Genomic DNA, 17,723 nt, shown 5'->3' with positions numbered 1-17,723 from the left:
CCGGGAGATCCGGCCCGACTGCTCAACAGTCGGCCTGAATCTCGGGGGCTACACCCAGCGGGTGCGCTGACGCGCCCCCATGAGAAAAGAAGACAAAGTAGTTGCCGGGAGATCCGGCCCGACTGCTCAGCAGTCGGCCCGAATCTCGGGGGCTACACCCAGCGGGTGCGCTGACGCGCCCCCGCGAGGAAAGAAGACAAAGTAGTTGCCGGGAGATCCGGGCCGACTGCTCAGCAGTGGGCCCGAATCTCGGGGGCTACACCCAGCGGGTGCGCTGGCGCGCCCCCGCGAAGATTGCAGACAAGAGAAGAGTTTTGTCCGGCTGCCAGCAGCCGACAGAAGAGAGAGAAGAATAAAATTGGTGCTACAAGACGCCTCGCCACCTGGCCGGTCAAGCCTGACCGGCCGGGACCCCCCTTCGAGCACCCGGAAGCTTGAAGGCTGCACCCAGCGGGTGCGCCGGTGCGCTCCGCGAGCGCCGAGTCGCGCCGGCTGTCTTCGACGACCGCGACTACACGAAAATCAATGTGAGCTCCTCACCCGCATATTTTTTGCACCGCGAAAGCACGGATAACCTCGAGCGATGCTCGGGATCTATCTCCGCATTTCATTACAGTTGCATCACTGTTCGCCCCGGCGCCAGCCAGAGTTGGGCAGGGGGCTGGCCGCTTGGCCTGAGACGTTAGTTTCCGCAGACGGCTTTGTAGTGTGCGCGGTACCAAAGGCCCACTCTCAGTCACAAACCGCAGAGCGGCTATCCGACTGGCAAGAGTGAATGCTGGAGGCCACCCACGCGAAAAACGTTCGGAAAGAAAAACGCTTCGGGCGACCCGACCGTTTCCTTTACAAGTATCTACTCAGTTGAATCCGCTCCCAGACTCTGAGTACTGTACACTCCACTTCGCGGCCCACTCTCAGCCACAGACCGCAGAGCGGCTGTCCGGCAAGCAGGAGAACAAGCCAAAGAGTGGAGAGAACACGAAAAAGATTAAGGGGACTCGGACGAAACCGAGTCGGCACCCTCTGTATAAAACTTGCAATGCTAACAGGCAAACATTTGATATATCTGTGTGGACTAACTTCGTCTTTTTCATGATCATTTCCATGAACACTCGCCTAAAATCCTCCGCCCAACTTTGCCAAGTTACCCGGAGGCTTGGGGGCTACTGTCGGAGTAATTGGACATGGATACCCCGAAGATGGTGAGACAATAATTCAAGACATCGGGGCTAGCAAAGCCCCTCAGTCCAACTACCCGGCCGGCTGCTGGCTGCTGGCTGCTGACTGCTCCACCAGGCCGACTGCAGGCTGCTGACTGCTCCACCAGGCCGACTGCAGGCTGCTGACTGCACCACCAGGCCGACTACTGGCTGCCGACTGCACCACCAGGCCGACTACTGGCTGTCGACTCCCCGGCCGCCCAGGCCGACTGTAGGTTGCCGACTGCTCCACCAGGCTGACTGATGGCTGCCGACTGCGCCAACCAGCCGGCTGCCGACTACGCCAACCAGCCGACTACCGACTACAGCCCGATGCGACCCCGACGTGACGACCGTACCCGGCACTGTTCACGAGACACCCCAGCCATCATGTACAGTGTCACTTGTTCCCTGGCACTATTTATGAAGTGACCCAGGGGACAAGGATGACACCCCACCATGCCACTAGCTAGCTAGCTACCATGCCTACATGGCTTACATCCTAAGCTAACTCCCCCTATATATATGAGCGTCCATCCATCCATCCAGGATGGACTCGCTCTCCCACACACTCACGCATGCATGCTCAGGCACATGCGGCCACACACACATCTATGCTCATATGCATATACGAGGCCAGATGCCAGATGCCTATGGCACTGACCTCAGATACAGCTCCAGGAGCACTCTGTACCAGATATACCAGATATACTCAGACATGCAGGAGTAGGGGTGTTATCTCTCCGGAGAGCCCCGAACCTGGGTAAACTAGCGCGTGCTACTCGCATACCCGTCCCTGGATATTCCGGCAGCAGTCTTGCCCTCACACGAAGCCACCTTGTGGCATATGTCGTCTTGCAACACCCCCCGTGAGAATACCACGACACTAGTCTCTTTTTGACACGCATTTATGTTGTTTTTTGACACAGTACAGACGCAAGCGCTCATATACACGCGCATACACTCACCCCTATGAACGGACACACGCACGGCACTAAGTATCATCTTGAAATTTACGAAGTCACCAAAGGCACCTCGTCGTCGACGGGTCCATAGGTGCTAGAATGCCAAGGAGGAAGAAGGTAGCGGTTCCCGAGACGTTGAACGGTCAATGATGCATCCTCAATTACATGCAGAGGGAATTAATTGGAGAAGCAGACTAGAGCCAGCATGATGTCAATGCAACAGAGTTTGGACTCTCATATAATAAAGGCACCCCACCACTCCAATCCATCTACTCCCAAGTCTCTGCGCAACACTGCTCACTCCAATCCAAGACCAAGTGACCAGAAGCCGCAAGCACCTATGGAGGCGATGGACGCGAGCGGCAGTCGGCTGTGCCAAATCATCCAAGGCGCCTGCCTGCGGCCCCGCACCGTGCAGTGTTTCCAGACGATGCTGGCGACCGTAGGCATCGTAGCCCTCGGCGACGCCGGCTTCGCCTCTCGCATGGACGACATAATGGTCAACTCCATCCGCAAGTTCACCGCCGTCAAGAAGCGCGCGGACGACCTTGCCGTACTGCTCCAGCCCGCGCGCCCAGGCTCCTCATTGCCTGCCACCCTCATCGGCCTAGATGGTGACGAACTCTTTCAAGCCCTGGTGGCCCTGCAGCTGCTGGAGGTCGCGACGAAGAATGTGCACCTCGAGGCCGCGCTCGCCGCGCAGCGCCTCTCCATGCAAGAAACTGTCGACCTGCACATCCACATCTACGAGGAAATCGTCTACATAGGCCACTACAAGGCAAGCGAGGACAGAAAGACGTTGGCCTTCTTCCAGCGGCTGGAATCTTTGGACGCCATTGTTCAGAAGCACGTCGACCTGGCCACGAAAGCCGCTGCTACTTAGGCACCGTTCGGTGGGCCAGCACCCTGAGTCGAGGAGGTGGACGTCGTCGATGGATGCATCTCTTCTTCTTGCCTCCTGTAACCAGCACTGCATCGCCTCGTGGCCTTAATGTTTTATTAGTATAGTATTCCCTCCGTTCCCAAATATAAGTCTTTCTAAAGATTCCAGCAAGTAAATAAATGCAGGTCGACGAATTCTGGCTATATGTGCATATTTATATCTAGCTATTGTACTTGTTGGCTATAAACTTGACTATATGTGACATGGCAGCATCATATAGCCAGCAGCTGGCTATATTATTAACCATGCTCTTAGAGAGTAGAAGAGAGAAACGAGGGAGGAGGGCTAGCTGTAGCACGGACGCTATTGTCATATGGGACTCGTGTTTATAGAATAGGAGTACTGAGCACTCGTGCCTCTTTTTTTTTAGGGAAAAATTAGTCGTATGTCTAGTACCACTAGTTGGGTGCGTGCAACCTATAGCTGTCATCACTTTAGGTCTACTTTTCGAACCGCGGCTACGATTCACAGTACATATTTTTCACGCATGTATCCTCCTATATGTACTCCTAGAACTATTTCCACGTGCTCCCATTCGCCGACATGTGGGACATAGAGCAACTGGGTCATAGTGCATGCACGACTCGGAGCATATGCCAGGGTACTTTACATTTCAGACCTCGCGAATTACATGCAAACCCCCCGCAGAAGAATAAATAAATCAATGAATTACTACATGAAACCAGATTATTTTCATGGAAACCGGAGCACTTCATTAAATTTTGGACATAACACATTTATAAAAAATGACCGGACCTAAACCAGTCTAAGGGCCTCTTTGATTTTTCCCAAAAAAAGCCTCTTTGATTCGCAGGATACTGAAAACACAGGAATGGGGAAAATATGATGGCAATGAACCGAGACGAGGAGAACTATAACTCGGTTAGAGGTTAGAGTTAGATTCTAACCCTGAACTAACTCTAAACCAAAGAGGTGTATGGATGGCAGCGTTAGATTGACAATAAATGCTCTATCTCAATCATTTGACTACTTTGGACCCTATTTTTAGTCAGACTAAAATAAGTCCCTTGGATCCAAGCACCCTCTTGGTGTGGCCGGCTCTTCGGTGGCCTCCTCCCGCTCACAATTGACATAAACGAACCATCTATACAATCAAGCATGCAAAACATGATAATTTTTACTTTGTCCATACAAATGAGATATACCATTTAAACATACAAGTCGTCAATCAAGCTTCACAAAATAAAAAAAAATTCATGAAAGAAAGAATGAGCTAACTCATCACGGAAGTTGTTCACGATAGGGAGGGAGCCCAGAGCCCCTCACGCACCGAGGGAGGAGCTCGCCATCGTCGCTCTGGAGGAAGGCTCTGTAGAGCCCAAGCCCCGGGAACCCCTCCGACGCCAGCCCTTGCGAGTTGAGGTCGACACCGGCATGGGTAGCAGGGCCGCTTGCCGCCGACTGGGAACTTAATCTTTGGGCCTCTATAAATAATCCAAGCCTGTAACTAAAATACCTAGAAAGGTGAACTGAATCTTTGGGCCTCTAGAAATAATGCAAGCCTGAAACTGAAATACCTAGAAAGGTGAACTGAATCTTTGGGCCTCTAGAAATAATGCAAGCCTCAAACTTAAATACCTAGAAAGGTGAACTGAATCTTTGGGCCTCTAGAAATAATGCAAGCCTGAAACTGAAATACCTAGAAAGGTGAACTGAATCTTTGGGCCTCTAGAAATAATGCAAGCCTGAAAATGAAATACCTAGAAAGGTGAACTGAATCTTTGGGCCTCTAGAAATAATGCAAGCCTGAAACTCAAATACCTAGAAAGGTGAAGTGAATCTTTGGGCCTCTAGAAACAATGCAAGCCTGAAATTGAAATACCAAGAAAGGTGAACTGAATCTTTGGGCCTCTACAAATAATGCAAGCCTGAAATTGAAATACCTAGAAAGGCGACCTGAATCTTTGGGCCAATAGAAAGATTTATTACCTCCTCAAGCAGCATCAAACAATTCCATGCGTGCACCACAAATCTATAGCAAGTTTGATCAGGATCTACTTTTCCAAATCAGAATTAGCGCTAGAGCAAGGAAGATCAATGATATGGCCGTGAGACAGAGAAGGAACGAACAAACTTGCCCCTCTCGCGCCCTCCCTGGTAGATGCACCGCCGCCGCGCATGACAGAGGGAGAAAAATGACTGGTGAAGGGGGAGCGGGGCGACCTTCGAAGGTCGGAGGGAGAGGGCAGCCGGAGTAGGGCGGCGGAGGCCGGAAGGAGAGGGCGGCCGGAGGAGAGAGAGGGAGAGCGGCGCTTGGGTGGGCGGCCCTATGGGGAACAGAGAGGAGTCGTGTGAGAGGGAGGGAGCGATCTGGTGCGGGCAGGTGAGATTTTTTTAGGGGAGCGATCTGGTGCGGGCAGGTGAGATTTTTTAGTTCTCTTTTAGTGGGCCCAGGATAACTAACCCAATTAGAACCTCTCCACCGGGCTAGTTTTTTTAGCTGGGTTAGAGCAAACTAGCTCAAACTAACCCCTCTTGTTTCGATAATTTAAGGTTATTTCAACCCAAACTAGCTCTAACTCAGGGATCCAAACAAAGAGGAGTGTTACTATACATGCTACTGTGTGAATCGTAGCACATTGTTTTTTATGGCCATATCACCACATTATTGTTTTCTACTGCTGGTTCACTGGGCTACCGTGGTTCGCACGGCTGGTTCACTGGGCTGCCGTGGTTCGCACTCCTGTGGCCTGAGTAGTACTCCCTCCGTTCCTAAATATAAGTCTTCGTAGATATTTCATTGTGGACCACATATGGATGTATATAGATGCATTTTATGTGTAGATTCACTCATTTTTCTCCGTATGTGGTCCATAGTGAAATCTCTCCAAAGACTTATATTTAGGAATGGAGGGAGTAGTATAGTACTAGTATATACCGCATCATTCTTTGCTCCTTCTTACTACTCCGACATGTGGGAGAGCCAGCATCCGGGTCGACATGCCATGCACCAGATTAGAGCGCGGAACGGAAGGGGGGCATCACCCCGGTCGGAGCGCCAGTAATTCATGACTATAGTGAGTGGTCATATCACAAGTCTTTCCAGCAGTAACGCGCCGTCAAATCGCACAGCCCCACTCGCTCACCCTCCTCGCCTCTCTGTCAAACCGCCTACCCGAAAACTGCCGCGTGTACTGCCCGGGAAAAGCCACGCCCTCAACTTTTAACTACGCGAAAAAAGTTTGAGCTTGTTTGTTCTATATAAATACAGTACTTACTGTATGTTTATTCACCCGTGGGGTTGTTCAATGAATGGAGGGGCGGGGAACACAAGTGAACAATACTACCTCTGTCTGGGTTTATCGGTCCCCATTGTATTTCGTGCCAAATTTTGACCATAGATAAAACTAAGAAAATGTTCACGCATGCCACCAAACATTATATTTTTCAAAACTATGTTCAAATACGAATCCAATGAGATAATTTTTCTTGACATGCATTAATATTTTGTTAGTTAAATCTTTTGTCAAAATTTGGCACAAACTATAAAAGGGACCTATAAACCAGGACGGAGGTAGTACTGTAGTAGTAGTAAGTAGGAGTCATAGAGTAGTCACCTTAAATAGAGAGTTTCTTTTCTTTAATGCCATGTACACAAATTGATATGCTTGTTGTGGAGAGAGAAAAGATAATCACTCCACTATATATGGACGCAGGGGCCTGAGCGCTCACTTTACTAGGGTTGCTCTCTTCATTCTCTCATCCTCTCCAGATATAAACAAGACATTGGTAGCGACATTTTCTCTCTCCTCACCGCTGGTCACAGATCCGGCCGGATCCCTTCAGCCAGTGTGTGTAGAGGACTAAAAGGTGCATCGTTCATGTGGTCATCGCCGCCGGGGGAGGAAACCCACAGCTGTCGAAGGGGCCCGATCCTCTGCCCGTGTCATTCTCTCCAACACAACACCGGCTCGGGAGGTCCTCCGACCCTTCTTGCTCCCTGCCGTATTGTCCGCAGATCCGACCTGCCGCCACCGACATCCCGGCGACCCTCAGGTATAAGTTCTTCGAAAGCGGCCTTGCTCTACTGCCCCAGCTCCCCACGTGTCTGCATGTGCATCTTTTTCTACTCCCATCAGCTCTTCCAAAGCCACCTAATTTTTCAGTATTATTAGAGGTAAAGCTACTTCATGCATTCGAATCTAGGGCTTTGTTCAAACAACGAAGAAAGGGGGGAAAGTTGTAGCATGAATCTAGGACTTGATTCAAAGAGGAAATAATATGGTGAAAGTAGTAGAGACCGGATACCCAACCGGTCTCTTGGTTGAAAAGGGAAATAATGGGAAAACGCAGTACAAACTGGATAAGGAACAGATCTATTATTGGTTGAAAAAAGGATAGAAAGTGGCGGCTGGTGGACAAGTCAACAGAGTATGTCCAGGATTAGATTTGCTGCCATCACATAGTAAAAGGTCTCCAGGATTAGATTTGCTGCCCTCACATAGTAAAAGGTCTCAGGATTAGATTTGCTGCCCTCACATAGTAAAAGGTCTCAGGATTAGATTTGCTGCCCTCACATAGTAGAAGGTCTCAGGATTAGATTTGCTGCCCGCACATAGTAAAAGGCCTCCAGGATTAGATTTGCTTCCCTCACATAGTAAAAGGTCTCCAGGATTAAGTTTGCTGCCCTCACATAGCATGAACAAGCTCGGCATCACCACTTTATGCCTCCTTGTAGGTACATTGTGCTGATGCGTCCACTGTCGCATGTCCTTATACCAACCTTTTGCTGGGGGTTTTTTGCGGGTAAACCAACCTTTTGTTGTAAGGGCGCATGTAAAATGAGGCGATCACACTGTTACCTTAGGGACATGTCTAACCAGTGTTATTGTTAATCTAATGCCTCCAGTGATAAGATGCAATTAAACTATGTTACAAATGGCACTCCTGCTATTTTCCCCAGTATGATAAGTAAGTTTCTCCTTTACGCTGCTGAGTATCCTGGTGTCCCCACGGTCCCATGCCCTTAAACCAACTCTGTAGCTACTGTTGATTTACTATGTCTGGTAAACAAGCAATGCCACCATTAAAGTAATCCCATATCTGAGGAATCTCATTGTTGATTGTAATGCTTCCGGTAACATGAAGCATTGCTAACGTTTTAAAATTTCTACTGTCCTTGGTGATTGCCATGAACATAATTAAGATGCTTCTTTTCATTCTGTATATGTTTCGTATATTCTTATTGACCAGCAACTGTTTACTTCCTATCATTTTGTGCAGATAGGGATATCCATTTCACCTTGTTGCTATTGTGACCTTTTGGTGAACTGCACAAAACACTTTTTTTTGGAATGAGTGTCTTGTGCAGTTCAACTAAAATGTCACGTGGGCAACATCTCTCAATTTTGGTGGAACTGCACAAAATGGTGATTGGAGTTTCCAAAATCTCCGTCAAGTTCTGCTGGTAATCTCGTGCAACATTTTATTAGCCTTTGCAAGATGGAGCCATCACTGTCACCACAATGGCACTTTATTTTAGTGGAACTGCACAAAAGGATAAGAAAATTATAGTTGCACCTTACATGAGCCGGACAGCCAACCTTAATGTTCCTCAATTTTAGTGCAACTACTAAAGAAGAACCTACCAGCTCACAAGAGCAAGTACTTCTTGCTAGCTGAATGATGCAATCTTTGCTTCATTTTAGGTGAACCGCAGAAAAAGGCGCATGAATTGAATCATGGAACTCCAGGCAGACCTCATCCTAGTGGAGCTGGAGGTTGAGTTCAAGGAGGCCGCTATTAATGTGAAATCATGCTCTCCTGTCTCCTTGTTTGTTATGTGCAAACATGTTGTGCAAACAGGAATACTCTACTACAGATGTTGTGACGGTCAAGAGCATTCGCCAAGTTCTTCGATTGTATGACATGGCTAGCTAAGATGGATTTAATCCCGATATTCACTTTATCAAAAGGCTCTAATGGGTTGGTTCTAAATCTTGCAAGCTGGGAATCAGTGAGATGTGTAGGCATCTTTGTTGTACTTATTATTTGAATCTTATTTGTTGGTTCTGAATCTTGCAAGCTGGGAATCAATGAGATGTGTAGGCATCTTTGTTGTACTTATTATTAGGATCTTATTTCTTGGTTCTGAATCTTGCAAGCTGGGAATCAATGAGATGTGTAGGCATCTTTGTTGTACTTATTATTTGGATCTTATTTGTTGGTTCTGAATCTTGCAAGCTGGGAAACACGGCATGATGACGCAAAGGACAGCAACCATAACAAACAGTTCAAACTTGGTAGTATTATCTTTGTGAAAGTGCGACAAATGTGCTGATCGTGTGCGTGAGAATAATAATTCTAATTGTTGTGCATGTTGATCCCGTGGCACTGATAGAACGAGCCAATGCATTGCTTGTTTTAAGTATAAATTTCTATTAAAGCTAATTAAATTTAACTAAAGTGACCAGTAACTCCTGTTATTACAGTACCAATACAGACCCGCTCGTGAACCGATGTGTGGCCGGAGTAGGATTCTTAATGGAGGCGTTTGAATGCGCCGAGGGTGCATCTTCTGCCGGGCGTGCAGCGGACGAGGGAGGGGTAGTAATTGTTGTCGCATGTACACACTCAGCTTACTGTTGAATCCAGTTCCCCAAGAGCTGAAAAACAAAGTACTGCCACTGCCTACACACTCGTTCACTCGAAGAGACTCCAATGGCGATCCGAGGGGTGAGCCTGCTGGATATGGACTTCAGCAAGGAGTTAGTTCTCCGTTCAGTCCTATGGCTGCACCAAGTTGAATGTGATGTACACCAACGATACGGACTCGGTGAAGCTCTACCTCGCCTCGGTCCTATGGTTGCACCAGGTTCTGGAGCATTCGCCCGTTTCATCGGCAGCGCCGACTGCACCTTCTCTGCGGTGGAGAGAAGGAAGAACGCGATGATTCGACCATCTGGTGCAACAAGCTTGTCGACATCCAAAAGCAATACAAGATCATCAGCAACGGGCAGGAGAAGGACTCTGTGGTTGACCTCGCTGAGACCATCATTGACCCCTGATACGCCAACATGAAAGAAGACGACCTGAAGACGTGGGAGGTACCTCTGAATCTAGCCTACATAACCTATGTGGCCAAGGATGCATACGCATGCTACGACATGTACAGGAAGATCTTGGACATGAGGGCGTGTCTGCTTCCCGTAACCGACGAGTACACGGATAGCCGCAGCGTCATGATCAAGCGTGCCAGGAAGGTCTAGATGTTGTACTTTATCTGTTTATAAGCACCTTTATCTTCTGAGTGTTTCATGCATTAGCCTATGTGTCGTAATTATCTGTTTTGTCCGAAATATTTCTTTTAAGAACCCATTAACCTGATTGCTTTTTTTAGTGGCTATTTGCTAATGTATGTAAACTAGTTCACTTGTCCGTAAAAAAACTAGTTCACTCGGCTGCCGTGCTTTGAATCTCCTTCCTCCCAACATATTCCTCTCCTCAAGTGGACCCAGCAGGTCTCTGAATTTTCTCCCACTTTCTTTTTCAATGTAAACTGAGTTTTCTCCTAGTACTTTCCCCTAGAACCAACTCAACTGTCCCACGTCTAGCCTAAAAAATAATAATACCCCACATATTATTAACTCATCAAATTAAAATGATATTTTATTTCGTAAGTTGAAAGTTCTTACAAAATAATAATAATAATTGTTTATATATAACTTGCCAAGTTAACTCCTAGTGATTGCGTACATAATCTTGCAAAGATTTTACTGACGTGCAATCATGTGTTTATGTTTTTATAACATTTCTCCGTCTAGACCAACATGATATTTTCACCCAGCCTAGCAAGTCCGCGGATTTCGAGAAAAATGCAAATGGGATTTAAACGGGCTGCATAGCTGCTACATCATTGTTTCACCCAGCCCACCAAATGGACACTAAAAACAAATGTACTGGCTGACATGTGGGCCAGTAGGTCGAAGCCTAAGAAGGCGTTGGATTTACATCCAACGGCCGGCATTCTTCTTCAATCTCTCGTCTTCTTCCCCCAGCGCTGCCGAAACCGCCTGCTCCAGCCTTCGGCGTCCAGTGGCGTTGTTTTGCGCTCCTCAGCGAAACACTACCCCGCCGACGGCCAGGCCATCCCTCCACTCCGCACCTCCTGTGATTCTCTGCCGAGTGTAGGCCCACCGCGCACCCGAACCAGTCAAGTTTCCCACTCCTCTCCGTCTGCGACTCCACTGCCGCGTCTTCCCCATCTCCGGGTCGTTCCAGTCTGGGGCCTTGCCGTCTTCCACCGCCTCGGTGTGCTCGGTGCGGCATGGTCAACATACGAGAGTCATCGGAAGAGGACTGTACATGGAGAGCCTGACGGCTCGGACCCACGAGGTCCATGGTCGCACGCAAGGAAAGTTCCTCCTTATTACGCACTGTACATGCACTGTACATGGGAAGGGCTTCTGTATTTTGCGAAAAAACGTCCCCCCCCCCTCGCTGACAGGTCGGACCCACAAGCTATATCTTCGCACGCAAGGAAGTGCCTCCTTATTACGCACCAAAAAATGAATACCCCCTGCTAGCTGGGACCCACCATAGTGGGTGGCTGACTTGTGGGCCTACTAAGTTGACGAGGATGGAGGGCATTGTCAACTTAGTCAATATGAACGATTCTAGCTCCAGTGACCGTACGATGTCCATCCAACGGCCATAGTGCTTCTTCAACCTCTGGTCTTCTTGCTCCAGCCGCCCAAAGCAGCGGCGGTCGTGCCGCGTGCTCCTGCCTCTCGTGGCCGGCTGTGATGCCGTGGAGGCCTCACCGCCCCCTACTACTCCCACCGCTGGCCTAGGGTATCCCTCTACTCACCCACACCCCCTGTTATTCTGTGGCGACAGCAGCCTCACGCCGCAACCGAACCAGTGAACCCTCGTACTCCTCTCCGCATGGGCATCCACTGCCGCGTCTTCCTCGGCTCCTCGTCGTCCCCTTCCTAGGCCTCGCCGTCGTCCACTGCCTTGGTGCTCTCGGCACGGCGTGGTCAATGTGGTCAACGACCGACTTCCATCGGAAGAGTACTGTATGTGGAGAGGCTGACAGCTAGGTCCAAGGCCATAGCCCAGTTTTTTTGTGATTTGCCAAGTAAGTCGCTTTGTCAGGCCTGTTGGGCTGCAAATCTTTCAAGACGAGGAGAGCTTCATTCGGCTGGCCGAGAAAATGGCCTATCAGTAATGAGAAATGGGTTGTACATTTTTAAAACACATCAAACCGGCAATTAGTTTCAAATATCTTTTTTTCATTTCGAGATTTTAAATTACATTAATTTTTATGCGTGGAGAATTTGTTGGATTTTATATTGATATACATTTATTTTTAAAATCAGTTTGAATGTGAGTCGAAATTTCTGGATTAAAACCAGTTCGGACCGCACCGAAATATGCAAAATTTCTTATAATTTTTTAACTGTGGCCACAATATGGGCTGTAATGCTAACAACAAGAATATGGGCTCCAAACGAAACCTTAAGAATTAGCAAGTGGGCTGTAAATTATTAGAAATAATGGCAGATGGTTTGTATGCTGTTTTCCACAGATTTGGGGCTTTCCTAAAAAAAAAGGTTGATGCACAAGCAGTGACTGTTGGATGGCCATCCAACGGGCCGTCGTGCTTCTTCAATCTCTGCTCTTCCTGCTCCAGTCGCTCAAACAAGCGTCGGCGGGACTACCTTCTCCCTCCTCCCCGTGGCTGGCTGTGCTGCCGCGTAGGCCTCACCGCCCCACCGTACTCCCATCGCTGGCCTAGCCATCCCTCTACTCACCCACACCTGTTGTTATTCTCCGGCGACGGCATACGAACTAGTAAACCCTCGTTCAGTTGTACTCCCCTCCGCGTGGGAAACAACTGCGGAGTCTTCCCTGCCTCCGTGTCGTTCCCTTCCTAGGCCTCACCGTCGTCCATCGCCCTGGTGCTCTCGGCGCGGCCTGGTCAACGTGGTCAACGACCGACATGCATCTAAAGTGGACTGTACGTGGAGAGGCCGACAGTTGGGTCCACGGCCGCATGCAAGGAAATGCCTCCTTATTACGCGCAAAATAATGATTCCTCCACCTGACCTCGGGGACCCACCGAAAGGGCCTCAGTTTTTCGCGAAAAAAAGTTACCGCCACTGACAGCTCGGACCCACCATCTATATCTTCACACGCAAGGAAGTGCCTCCTTACTACACACAAAAAAATGAATACTCCCCCTGTTAGCTGGGCCCCAGTATAGTGGCAGGCTGACTTGTGGGCCTACTAAGTTGACAGGGACGGAGGGCTTTGTCAACTTAGTCAATATGCACGATTCTAGCTCTAGTGACCATACGATGTCCATCCAACGGCCGTAGTGCTTCTTCAACCTCTGGTCTTCTTGCTCTAGCCGCCCAAACCAGCGCCGGTCGTGCCTCGTGCTCCTGCCTACCGTGGTCGGCTGCGATGCGGCGGAGGCCTCACCGCCCCCTACTACTCCCACCGCTGGCGATGCAGCAACGACAGCCTCACACCGCAGCGAACCAGTGAACCCTCGTACTCCTCTACGCATGGGCATCCACTGTCGCGTCTTCCCCGACTCCGTGTTGTCCCCTTCCTAGGCCTCACCGTCGTCCACCGCCCAGGTGCTCTCAGCGCGGCATGGTCAACATGGTCAAGGAACGGCTTCCATCGGACGTGGACTGTACGTGGAGAGGCTGACAGCTGGGTCCACGGTCGCAGCAAAGAAGTGCCTCCTTATTACGCGCAAAATAATTATTCCTCCACCTGACAGCAGGGACCTACCGGACGGGCCACCATATTTCGCGAAAAAAAGTTTCCCCCATGACTGCTGGGACCCACTAGCTACACCTTCGCACGAAAGAAAGTGCGTCCGGGCAAAAAAAACGATTCGCCCCCCTGACTGCTGGGACCCACCAGCTACATCTTCACACGCAAGGAAGTGCCTGACAGTCGGGACCCACCTGGTCGAAGCGTATGTAGCGTTATCATTCTGGTCGCGAACTTGTACGTACATATTGGTCGATGTAGAGGCGCGCACGTGTCGTAGATGTAGAGGCGCGCACGTGTCGTAGTAGAGGCGCGCACGTAGCATGTACACGTACATACAACGGCGAGGGTGCAAGAAAGGAAATACGGCCACGTAAGTACATACGGGCAGGGTCTCGAACGCCTACTCGCGCATACGCACATGGCTGGGTCGGAACAGAGAAACAGCGTCGTCATCGTGTTCATGGTGAGCCAACTGGCTGGGTCGGAACGGAATGTGTGGTCCTGTTCATCGGGAGGGCTTGGACGGAATAGGCGATGGAAACGAGGCCTGGCGTACCGCACAACGGAGGAAACGGCCTTGTGTTCGACCGGCCACATTCGAAATGGGGTCCTGTTGATTGGGAGGGGCCTGGCGTACCGCAAAATGGAGGAAACGGACCTCCTACGGTCGAAACGGGGGTCCTGTTGGTCGGGAGGGGTGTGGCGTACCGCAAAACGGATGAAACGGACCTCCTACGGTCGAAACGGGGGTCCTGTTGATCGGGAGGGGTGTGGCGTACCGCAAAACGGACAAAACGGACTTGTGTTGGAGCGCTACGGTCGAAACGGGGGGGAGGGGTGTGGCGTACCGCAAAACGGGACTCCACGGGATACTGTTCATCTCCACTGTCGACCTCCTCCAGCCTCCACGGGCTCCTATTCATCCAGCCTCTACCGCGCGCTACTCCACCGGCTACTGTTCAACCTCCCCTCCACGGCACTCCTCCACCATCTGCTGTTCATCCAGCCCTCCATACATTGGGGTCCTGTTCAACCACCCCTCCACGGCCACCCCTCCACCGTCTACTGTTCATCCAGCCCTCCACACCACGGGTTCCTGTTCATCCAGAGGCAATGCCACCGCTCACTGTTCATCCAACCCCCCCCCCCCCCCGCAACGCTCACTATTCATCCCAGAGGCAGCATCGATCGGCTTCAGTTAGCAGCAGTAGCGAAGGAATCACTCCATCGGGTTCAGTTAACAGCCATCGATCGATCGCTTGGGTTCAGTAACGCGTAGCCTGCAGTGCAATCGCTCGGGTTCAGTTAGAGCCCAACGCCTCGCTCGGCTTCAGTTAGAGCCAACGCCTCGCACATACGCACGTATGTACGAGAGAAACGCGCATCGCTCCGCCCCCGACCTTCCACCGTAATCGGCAACTCCCCAAAATTTTCCTCCCCCTCGCTTCTACCACGATTTTTTCCGGCATGGACGGCCCAAAGAATGTCATGCAGCTGCGTCTCCGGCCCACCCAGGACGAAAAGCCCATTTTTTGTCATGATTTTTTGTCATAGAAGTAGGAGCCCACCACATCTATGATGATACCGGGTTTTGTCACAATTATCGTCATAGAAGTGTCATATGTATGACAGAAAAAAAAATTGTTCGGCCCAAAATGTCACGGATGTGTCTTTTTTTTTGTAGTGCTTGGGCCTCGCATGGACCCTAAAGCCCGCAAGTCTACTAGGCCACAATCCGAATATAGCTCGGAACACATCCGACCAGTGTCCTCGGATCCGACCTCGTAGGTTCCTTCCCTTAAGCGCGCGACCCCTTAGGTTCAAGTCGGCTTGGTCACAGTTCGGATCACCTCTGAACTGCACGGTTGGTAGCGGCCTCTAGCTAGGCATGTCGAACACCAAGCAGACTATGAAGCTGGTTAGGCGAACCTGTACAACATGTCACACTTCTGTTCCCTTTGCCACACAATATATGTTACCGGCCTCAAGGCGAGATTGCCATCCTTATGCTAGCCCGACCTCTTTCTCGGTCCAGTGATGCCGACCACTATCCGTATTATCTCATAATCCTTGTCGCATGACCATGCTTATCTTGGTCGGATCACACGAGGGGCCCAGAGTATATCTCTCCTGATCGGAGGGGTAAATCCCATCTTGCTCAACCATGTCTCGTAGCATGGGACTGGACAAACCCGAAACCTACCTTTGTAACTACCCAGTCATGGAGTAGCGTTTGGTCGGCCCAAAGAAAGTCTGTCACCATCCCGAGTACATGCGCCAGCTCAGGTCTTAGGACATAGAATGTATGTTGTACTAGAGACTTACAGATGACATATCGTTGCGTCTCATAGTTGGGTCTGTCCGACTCGGACCTTATCTCCACTCGGATCCAACTACATCGAATCCGACCAAACCTTTCCAAGTCCATATTATCCGGTTAGCATCCAATGCTCCGTGGCTAGTGAGACCAAGCCATCGACCGTGTCATATGCTAGTCTAGTTGGTTGCGTGTCCACACAGCCCTTTCGACTAGGGACCTTTTAGGACAGTCATCATACAATGCATAGTCCCACCAACAAGTCACGTACTTGCTAATACACATCATTGTTAATGTCCAAGGACTATCTTTATTTATAAACACATAGGAAATATCATCATACATGATTGCCTCTAGGGCATATCTCCAACACAACACCTACAAAGTCCTTCTAGTTTCATACTTGTTTTAGGTAAAGCGAACGTTAAGCGTGCGTAGAGTTGTATCGGTGGTCGATAGAACTTGAGGAATAGTTGTTCTACCTTTATCTCCTCGTTGGGTTTGACACTCTTACTTGTTGAAAGAGGCTATAATTGATCCCCTATACTTGTGGGTTATAAGTATCGTATCAGTCTCCACTATCTTTTGCCTTTACTTTCTTAATTAGATCAATGGTTATCTTTTGCTATTAGATGAATAAAAGTTTAGTTCGATCCTTTCTTTTTGTGAGTTTGCTTAGTGATCAATCCTTGTAATCGTGTGTGAGATATAATAAAGTTTAGTTTGAGTTTTGCCTTCTTTACTTTCTTGTTACAATAAAAAGAAAGGAAATAAAAGAAAAAGATCTTATGCTAATCTTATGGTAAGTGATGCCATTACACAAGGAAAAGTATAAGTAGAAAATTTTATTGTAGATTGACAAACATAACATTGGTCAATGATGCAACACACGAAAGAATTAATAAGTGAAGAGAAGATTCACATATAAATATACTATCGTGGAAATCTTTTATGATTGTGAGCACCCATCAAAATAGTATATGCCAAAATTGTTGACGTTGGACAAGGAAGACAACTTAATAATTTATGTTTGTTCATATTCACATAGAAGTTATATTGTCATAGATCCTTCAACATGTGGTGCTTGCCCTTATCTTTGCTAGCCAAAAACTCCGCACTAAGTAGAGATACTACTTGTGCATCCAAAACCCTTAAACCCTATCTTGTTTGAGAGTCCACCATACCTACCTATGGATTGAGTAAGATCCTTCAAGTAAGTTGTCATCGGTGCAAAAAGGGCAATAAAAATTGCTTCTAAAAATGTGAGATCATTTAGTGTAAGGGAAAATTGAGCGTTGTATGAACTTGTGATGGTGAAGAACAAAAGCGACAGACTGCATAATAAAGGTTGTCATCACAATGGGCAATATAACGTGACATTCTCTTGCACTAAGGGGTTGAGCATACAAACAAAAAGCGCATAGCAACCTCTGCTTCCCTCTGCGAAGGGCCCATCTTTTACTTTCATGTATTTACTTTCATGCAAGAGTCAAAGTTTTTCCCTCTATTCCTTTTATTTTTCTCCTTTGGCATGCATC

Source organism: Triticum aestivum, chromosome 5B, assembly GCF_018294505.1.
Source record: "Triticum aestivum cultivar Chinese Spring chromosome 5B, IWGSC CS RefSeq v2.1, whole genome shotgun sequence".
Lineage (NCBI taxonomy): Eukaryota > Viridiplantae > Streptophyta > Magnoliopsida > Poales > Poaceae > Triticum > Triticum aestivum.
This window is presented reverse-complemented; position numbering follows the sequence as displayed.